Source organism: Serinus canaria, chromosome 25, assembly GCF_022539315.1.
Source record: "Serinus canaria isolate serCan28SL12 chromosome 25, serCan2020, whole genome shotgun sequence".
Classification (NCBI taxonomy): Eukaryota; Metazoa; Chordata; class Aves; order Passeriformes; family Fringillidae; genus Serinus; species Serinus canaria.
In genome coordinates this window covers 4,227,846-4,236,951 of record NC_066338.1, presented here as the reverse complement: position 1 = coordinate 4,236,951, position 9,106 = coordinate 4,227,846, and the positions used below count along the sequence as shown (strand labels likewise).

General features: G+C 50.8%; 1 protein-coding gene across 1 annotated transcript in view; it reads right to left on the bottom strand.

The window, feature by feature from the left end:
• The window catches only part of LOC127060524 (hydrocephalus-inducing protein homolog), a 79,643-nt gene that overhangs the window by 52,313 nt on the left and 18,224 nt on the right, over positions 1-9,106 (bottom strand). The gene's annotated exons all lie outside the window — the stretch shown is intronic.

Here is a 9,106-nt window from a genome sequence, read left to right as displayed (position 1 = left end):
ATTTCCTCCTCCTCCCCCCACCAAATTTCAAATTCCGTTCCACCCTTTAGATCACTCGCTCTCAGTCCATCACCACCCTTTAGATAATCAATTCTCAGTTCCTCGAGAAGAGAGGAGTCCCTCTTGCACCACAGACTTCCCCAGGAAACAGTCGAAACTTCTCATGTTTCCGTGTCACGTGTGGCACCGCCCAGAGAACATTTGCCATCGTGACCTCTTCCTTCCATGTCCAGGGCTCTCACCACTGCACATGGACCAGAGCTGCTTCTAGGGTTTTTTTCCCTTTAAGGATGCTTTGTCCAGTTCCAAAAATGTCACCGACATGTTTTATGAAAAATCCTTTCCTTAGGATTTGTCATGGTTTTAGACTGGGCACAATGCCAGTGCCTCCATGAAAACACATCCACCCTGGTGTCTACTGTGAAATGTGACCAGAAACAGAGCAAGCAAACTCCAACTTAGGAATAAAGGAAAGAAAACTTTATTAACACACACACACACACACGCACACACACACACACGCACACACACACACAGAGAACAGAATGGAAATCTTTCAAACACATTTCTCCTCCCCCTCTCAACCCACATTACAACATACAGTACGAACTCAAATCTTCCTTCAGTCCCCATCTCCCAGGTTTTAATTCTCAGTCCATTATCCTTCTTCAAACAATCAATTCATTCTATTAAAGAGGAAGGAGTCTTCTCCTTATACCATTTCTTGACTAACCCCTTTCCATATTCCATGCTCTCACCATGGAAATGGACCAGAAGATTGCTTTTGGGGTTTCTCTTTTTAAGGATACTTTGGTCAGTTCCACAAAATGACAGTCTCTCCACTTTGGGATAACAAAATCCCCCCCATTTCCCCCGGGGCTAGGGCTTCACGACAGAGATCCTCTTCATTTCTGATCTCTGCCCATCACTACTCTTCACTGCCTTTCTTGGATCTGAGCCATTGCTTTCCCCCCAAAACCGCAGTCTCTGTGTTACAATAGAAAGTTAGTCCGTCCACAGCCGAAAAAACTGCTCCTCCGTTTATCTCTTCCCAAGTACATTCTTCTCATTATCTCCACTACTCCCTACTCACACAAACCTCTCATTTCACTTGTCCATTTCTTCTTGTTCTTATCTCTTTCCTCCGGGAGGATCAACGTTTGGAAGGTTTCCATCATGAGGGAAAAAAAAAGGGTTAAAATCATCTTTTATAGATGCCAGACTCTCTTCTCACTTTTGGCCGACTTCCCAGGAGCTGTACGGCACATCTTATCTCTTTTCTCTCTTTTCTCTCTCTCTCTCTAGGAAGCGGGGTGGGGGGGGGGGAATTGCTCGGTGCTCCTCACTACTTCCACCCCTCCATCCTTTCACTTCCCCCCCCTCGGTCTCTCTCTCTCCAAGATCCAAAGCCTCCGGCCTACCTCACGCCGCCTCGTGGCCTTTTCCCCTCCCCCACCCAGCCTAAAGCCGGAGGGGGAGAGAGAACTGACCGATCCCTTTGCTCACCGAAAAGCCAAGAGAGTCACTTCCTGTGAGTTCTTCTTTTTATACCCTGTGTTCTCAGAGGCGGAACCATCTCCTCATTGGCCCAAACAGGTGCCAATATTCACACCTGAGCCCCCACTGGGCTAACCACTGTCTCCAAAAAAAACCACTTCCTTTCAAACCAGGACAGGATTTTTCTCCTCCTGAGAAGTTGAGAGGCCTCAGGAACAAACGGTAAACAATTCTTATCTGCTGCTGTGGAATGCAACAGGGGGAATCTGTGATTGGCCTCATCAGGCTGTTTCCAATTACGGGCCAATCACAGTTCACCTGTCCGGCCGGTCTTGGTCTGAGAGAAGACTTTTGTTATTCATTCCTTTTCTATTCTTAGCTTAGCCTTCTAGTGAAATCCTTTCCTCTATTCTTTTAGTATAGTTTTAATATATTATCTATCATAAAATAATAAATCAAGCCTTCTGAAACATGGAGTCAACTTTCTCGTCTCTTCCCTCATCCTGGGACCCTTGTGGAAAATACCACACAAAAAGAGCAGAGTCCCTCTCCTTTTGGGACACCTGTCCCCCCCAAATTTCACCCCCTGGGGCTGAGGGGTCTCTTGAACAGAGATCATCTTCGTCTTCTTCTTCTTTGAAGACGGAGGGCACCACCACCACCCTCCTCACCCGTCGTCTCTGTTCACACACTTTCACATCACTGCACTCTCCTGGCTCTGAGCCATTGCCTCCCCCTAGAATGCAGTCTCTGTGTCACAGGAACTCAAGGGTTCTGTCATGGCGATTCAAGAAAAAGTCCAGCCAAAGGCCACTCCATCATCTCCTCCCACCTAGGATTATTCTCAACTTCTCTCAATGTCTTTCACTTGCCCATTTTCTTGCTATCCCACTCTATCTCATCAACTTCAGGAACAATCAGCATTTGCAAGGTTTCCATCATCCCAAGAAAAGTTAAAAGTCCCAGGCTCTGCCGGTTTGGTTCATGAACTCCCATGGCTAGCTGCCTTGCTGGGCACCCCTCCCCTTCTCCTTCACGCCAGCTGCGCTATCACAGGCACAGGCTGCTTTCTCTCCCTCTCTCCCTCCGGGCGGGAGGGGAATGGGGGATAGTGGCCCGAAGCCCTCGCAGTGCAGTGCTTCTTCACCCTTCGGCCCAGGCCCGGCCTACTTCCCTCTGGCCGCATGGCTCCCCTCCCCCCCACCCTCCGCCCAGCTCGGAGCCAGGCAGGAGAAGGTCTGTTCTCTTCCAAGACCGGAACCCAAAAAGGGGTTTCCCCTGGGAGTTCACAGCTTTTAACCCCCTGTGTTCTCAGAGGCATATCCATGCCCTCAGTGGACAAACCAGGTGCCAATATTAAAATCTGAACACCGATTGGTGTGACCACACCATCCCAAAAAAAAAAAAACCTCATTTCCTCTCAAACCACGAAACTTTGGGATGGGGAGGAGCTCCCTCACTTTCCCCAAACCAGCACCACTTGTCTCTCAGTGATGGGTGTGCACCCAGACCCAGCATTTACTCTGAGAATTCAAGCTGTCAAATTCCCTGGGAAGCCTGCCAGCACTCCCACTGTTTTCAAGAGATATAAACAGTGAGTCATCATTGAGAAGAAGCTACAGCAAAAGAAAGTGAGGATGGAATCAGGAACTAGAACATGGTGCAAAGCACCCTAATGCAGCTTCTCTTGGTTTGGGCCAGATTGAGCACGTGACAGCTCAGAGCCCACTCAGCTAGGGGCACACCCAAGCCTTGCTTTGAGATTAGCAATTAGGAACCAGGTCCCACCTCACCCAACAAACAGGGACATCACAGCCATGCTGCTCACTGGGATTGCTGCCTGCAAGGGTTTAGCCCACTTTAGCTCTGAGATTTGCTTTCCATCCTGGAAAGCCAGAGATACAGCCACTCATGGTGGGGATGTCCTGCAGAGCCCGCAGAGCAGCCACAACCTGCTCTGCAGTGCACACCTGGCTGGGCTGGCCAGCTCTGTGGGGAGGAGACTTCTCCCCAGGCCTGCTCACCAAGAGTCCCTGCAACACAGATGCGGACTGCAGATGCAGCCCAGAGCTTCTCTGGGCCCATCCAAGTGACCACTGCCAGCTCCAGCAGGGGCCTGCCTGCCCCGCTCGGCACTGACGGCATCCCCCTGCCCTTTGGCAGTTTGCAAAAGGACCTTTCCCTTTCCCTTTCCTTCCCTCCTTCCCTTCCCTCCCTGCACCAGCTGGGAGGGGATCACTGCCCTGCCAGAGCCTACAGCTCCTCCTGCTAGGACCCGAACTCCACCCAAGGGAAAAAACAGGACTTGGCACCTGTTCTTGCCTTCTTGTCTGTGCTCTCCTGATCGAGTCTAGGAAAGAACTGTTATTCCTTTTCCCATAGTTTTGCCTGGGAGCCCTGTCATTTCAAAGGTAGAATAATTTGGAGGGATGGGCTCATCTTTCCATTGCAGGAAGATTCCCACCTTCCTTGGCAGACATCTCCCTTTTAAAGCAGCACAGTGACCCCAGAAAACACTGACTTTCTATTCCTTGCTCCTATTGGATCTCCCAAGGGCAAAATGCCACCTGAGGCAGCAGCAGCAGCCCTGCAGTTCACAGCCTGGAGAGGCTGCTGGGGCAGAGCGTGAGTGAGGGATGCTGTTCTGTTGGAAGGCACAGATCCCTGAGGCTGTGTCCCAGCCCAGGGAACACTCACCAAAGGAGATGTCCCCGAAGTCGAGCTCAGGGAGGTCGAAGTGTAAACTCGGTGCAGTGACGCTGCCCCTGGAGGGCGAGGACAGAGGAGGAAATGGCTTGGTTAAAGGAATTGCAAAGGTCCAGCTGTCGTGGCTTGGGGGCACAAAACCTGGGCTCAGGGCACCCTGGGTTTCCAACCAACACAGCACCATGTGCTCAGCACAGGGCCCCGTGCACAGGAGGCAGCTAAAGCCAAGTGGCCAGCAGCCAACAGCCACTGATGGGCTCTGGGCACAGGGCAGGCAGGAGAAGCCCCCAGGTTGCTGGTGGTCCCATGAAGGACCCGGAACACACCCCCAGACATGGCTCCGTGCCTCAGCTTCCCCATCTGCAATGGGATGGACATAAAGGTGTCCCCACAAACTTCTGTAAGCAGCCCTTGCAGCCACAGGTTCCCTGCTTTGCTCCTTCTTAGCTGGAACTGCTGTTCCCATGGAGGAGCTTTCTCAGCAGAGTTTGACTCACACAATCATTACAGACAGAGCTCTGAGATATGAATCCAGGGCATTCCCAAACATCCTCTGAAAAGAGAAGCAACAGTTCTAGCCAGGGGACAGATGAATCCTAGAGGAAAGGACCAGCTTGTCAGCAGTGCACCAGCTGGCACAGCCAAGAGAAACAGCTTCAACAACCAAACCAGGGTGTCCTGAATCCAGCACAGCACCTCAGCTGTCCTTGAACTCAGCAGACAGACTCCAAAAGTCACCAACATCCACTGAAATCAGCACTTGAAGCTGCACAACACTCACCAGTTGATTTAATGGTTGCTGCCAATCAATGCCCACTCTGCCTTTTGGTTCAAACTCAAGGAGCAGTGACCTGGGCCTTCTGTTGTGTTCACAAGACTGCCTCTGTGAACACCTCTTGCCATGGCACCAGCCCACGGGAGGATGCCCAAGTCCTTGGGACAGTTCCTGCTGCAGTTCCCTGACTCCCACACCAGCCCTTTCCTGGCTGTGCCAAAGAGGCACCAGAGCACTCTGTGCACAGGAGCTTGTGCCCCCCAGCAGGGCTGGCAGAGGTGAGCTGAGGCTGCTGCTGCCCACCTGGCATGGATTATTAACACAAGTTTTTACAAACACTGCTGCTGCTGCAGAATCAGCCAGGCTGGCCCATTCAGGTGGGACATCCCAGAGCAGCTGCTGCCCAAAGCTGATCCATCCCACTGCCTGCCATGGCCCAAGGCACAGGGAGATCCCTGCAGGAAGTAGTCATTCCAGCTCCCAGGTACCACCCAGGACAGGAGGCATCCTCACACTAAAGCAATGCCAGCATCAGAGCAGAGATTCAGACCTCAGGAAACACCTTTTTTCTCTGCTCCACCCCAAAAGGAGGTGGGAGGGGGATGTCCCAGACACAGCTACAGATGTGCCCACTCAGCTCCCAGGGTCCTTACTTGATGGTCAGGATAGCAGGCGTAGGAGATCCAGCCACTCTGAGCTGGAACGCTTCCTCAAAGCTGCCCAACACGGCGGCACTGAAGGAGATCTGCACAGTCTGGCTCCCACCTGCTGCAATGATGCCCTCCTCGGGTGCAAACTTGAAGCAGGAGCCCTACGTTGGTGGCTGAAGGGATACAGGTGAAGGGAGCATCAAGAGCTCCTTGGTTCATCAGTTTCACCTGCAGCAGCAAGAAAGCAAAGTAGAAATACATGTGGAACCTTCCCTTCTTGGGAGTTACTGTCTAATGATGCAATGAACACCCAGAAAAGGCAGAAGATGCTTTGTGCTGCTGAGTGGCAGAAGTCAAAAAATAAAACAGGACAAGTTCTGTCTTTGGATTTTCCTGCAGAGCAGTGGTAACTCCACAGAACTGCAGTCACCCTGGGGTGACCCCATGGACACAGAGCTGTGCACCTCTGCTCAGCATCACCAAGCTCACTGAGAGCTGGCCCTGAGAGCAACGTGGGCTGATTGCAGTTGCGTAGGGAATCGCCCCAGAGCTGCTGCTGCCCCAGTTAGCACAGCTCCAACAGCACCATTTGCTCATTCACCTTTCCCATGCACCATGAAAACAATACATGGGAAGGGGGCATCAGCATCAAAATGTACAGACAGCACCATCTTTTGGTAAGAAAATTCAGGGTGTCTTTCTCTTCCCCAGCCAAGCTTTTCAAAGTGTCTGGCATGATGCACTGCCTCACTTTCTACCTCTTCAGTTGCTCTCTGATTTTTTTGCAAGTTTGACACTATTGTGGGGGAGGCAAATAGGTAGAAAAATGCTTTGCTTTATTCCCAGGAACACTTTTCTCTTTCTAGAGCCAGAGATGCACCAAGGCTGAAGTGTGCTGAGGGACTGGTCAGCAAGGGAGAGAACTCCCAAGGCTTTCCTGTCACTTGCAGGAATAAGCAGGAGACACTTGCCTGGAAGCTGTTGTCAGTGTGCTGAAGCTCAAAGGCAACCAGTTTGTTGTAGCTGCCTCTGTAGAGCCCAGGCCAAAGATGCCTTGTGTCTGGCACTGCCACAAAAGCCTCTGAACATGCGGCTTTTGGAGCCATTGCTGGTTTCATGTGCCAAGGGGTTATTGTGCAGGAAGCCTCCCAGCTGATCCCTAAGGAAGGCTGCCCAAAAGCAGGGACTGGGGCTTCAGGAACAACAGACACACCTTTCTGACCCCCCCCCAGATTTGAGCAGGACATCAAATATTCCCTGCTCACAAGTGCCCAGGGTGGCAGGAATTCCACAGCTCCAGCAGGCTTGCTGCTGCCTCAGGAGCCATCAGGATCCATCCCAAGCTCTGCTGCTCACCTCATAGACATGGGGGGTGTTGACAAAAACGTTCCCAAAGTCCAGAGTCTGAGAGCTGAGTTCAACCAAGGGTCCTTGGCCTTCCCCTTGGAGCTGCAGGGGCAGCCTGCTCTCACGGCCTGGGGAGAGATGTCCATTGCAGTACAATCATTCCCTCTGTTACACTGCATTTTCCAGGCTGCCTCAGTGCTAGTCCCTGACTCTGGGCTGGATGCAACCAGCTCCTGATGCTGCAGGAGAAGATGTACCCTTATCTCCCCTCAGGAGATATCTCTTGGGGCTGACTTCTAATTTCTAACCCATTCTTTGGGCTGCTTTCCAATTTGAGCCACTGTCCTCGTTTAGGGCAAATTTGGGAGAGAATCCCCAAAAAGGGCTTCGCCAAAAACAAACCCACACGGTCCCTCCCCCAACCGGTTCAGGAAGAATTCCTCGGAGAGAGGTGGAAAGAACCTGTTTATTTGACAAGCACAGCACCCCCCAGCACACACAATGAACAATACCAGATGACACCACTCTTTCACTGCTCTGAAAAAGATGACAAATTCAGAAAGTCTCTCCTGGGGGTTTGCTCTGTTATCAGTCCCTCCGGCACTGAGGCAGCTGCTGCAGTCACAAGGTGTAAACTCTCTCTCCGTGTTCTAAATCCCAGTCCGGAGCAGTCAGCAGGTCCAACAGGGTGGGGAGAACAGTCCAGAAATGAATTTGGACTGTTTAGCGAAAGTAACTAATGAGAAGGGGGAAAAAAAAGCAAGAGCAAGCAAAGCAAAAGCAAAGCAGAAGCAAGAGCAAAAGCAAAAAGCAGGGCAAAAAGCAGAAAAGCCGCAACATGCAGTGGTGCTATCTGGATGTCCCGCCGAGTGGCTGATAAGAGGCCCAAAACAAAACTCTCACTCTGCCAGTCTTAAAGGCACAGAACATAATATCCAGCATAAATTACATACACACGAATGGGGATAGCAGTCACACTAGGACAGCCACTGTCGCCGACATGTTTTATGAAAAATCCTTTCCTTAGGATTTTTCCTCTCCTGAGAGCTGAGAGGCCTCAGGAACAAACTGTAAACAATTCTTATCTGCTGCTGTGGAATGCAACAGGGGATGTCTGTGATTGGCCCTGTCAAACTGTTTGCAATTAAGAGCCTATTACAGAACACCTGTCCAGCCGGTCTCGGTCTGGGAGGACACATTCCTTTTCTATTCTTAGCATAGCCTTGTAGTGAAATCCTTCTCTCTATTCTTTTAGTATAGTTTTTATATCTTATATATCATATAATAATAAATCATGCCTTTTGATACATGGAGTCAACTTTCTCGTCTCTTCCCTCATCCTGAGACCCCTCTGAACGAGGTAACAAATGGTGACCTCCGAGTGACAAAAGGAGCACCACCATGAAAGGTGAACACCGAGGACAGAACTGACAGATGGTGCCTCAAGTGAAGAAATCACCACAATTGGACCCTGAGTGAAGAAGAATTCTTCATTTGGTAAGCCCAGAGGAGCACTGCTACACTTGGGTAAACCCCGAGTGTTTAGCATTGATGGTCACCTACACAAGTGACCACAGGAGTGGCTTCTAGCCAGGAGCTGAAGAACCAGAGATCTTGATATTGGGCAGAGTTCGCAGCCAAGGCTGGCCACAGAGAGAACCTTTTGAAAAGTCTCCGAGACACGATGTCTGGAAGTCTTCGCAGCACAATGCAGTCTGCTGACTCCCAGAGGACACTGTCACAAGGTACTGTTTACACTGCCCTTCCTGAAAATGCTGCCCTTCGTGTGAGGCAGATTCGGTTGTGGACGAGAGTGCCTACGGAGGCAGAGGTTCCATTCTCTCCCTCAGAGGAGAAACTTATCGGCCTCTGGAGGAAATGGGGTCTGGAGGACAGCATTCCTATGCTAACGACACATTTCTATGAGTTTTTCCGGTGGGCAAAGCACCATGGCTTTTTCTCTGATGTGCTGTATGCCTTTGATTCATATTTTTGGGAATGCATGGAATTCATTATCCGAGATCTTTTTTACCGGGGACTTGGCTTCCCTCAGATATATCCATGTGTCAGAACTCTCTTCCAGGTTTTGAGACAGAAGGCATTAGCATATCAGTGGATTGCGAATGCGTGG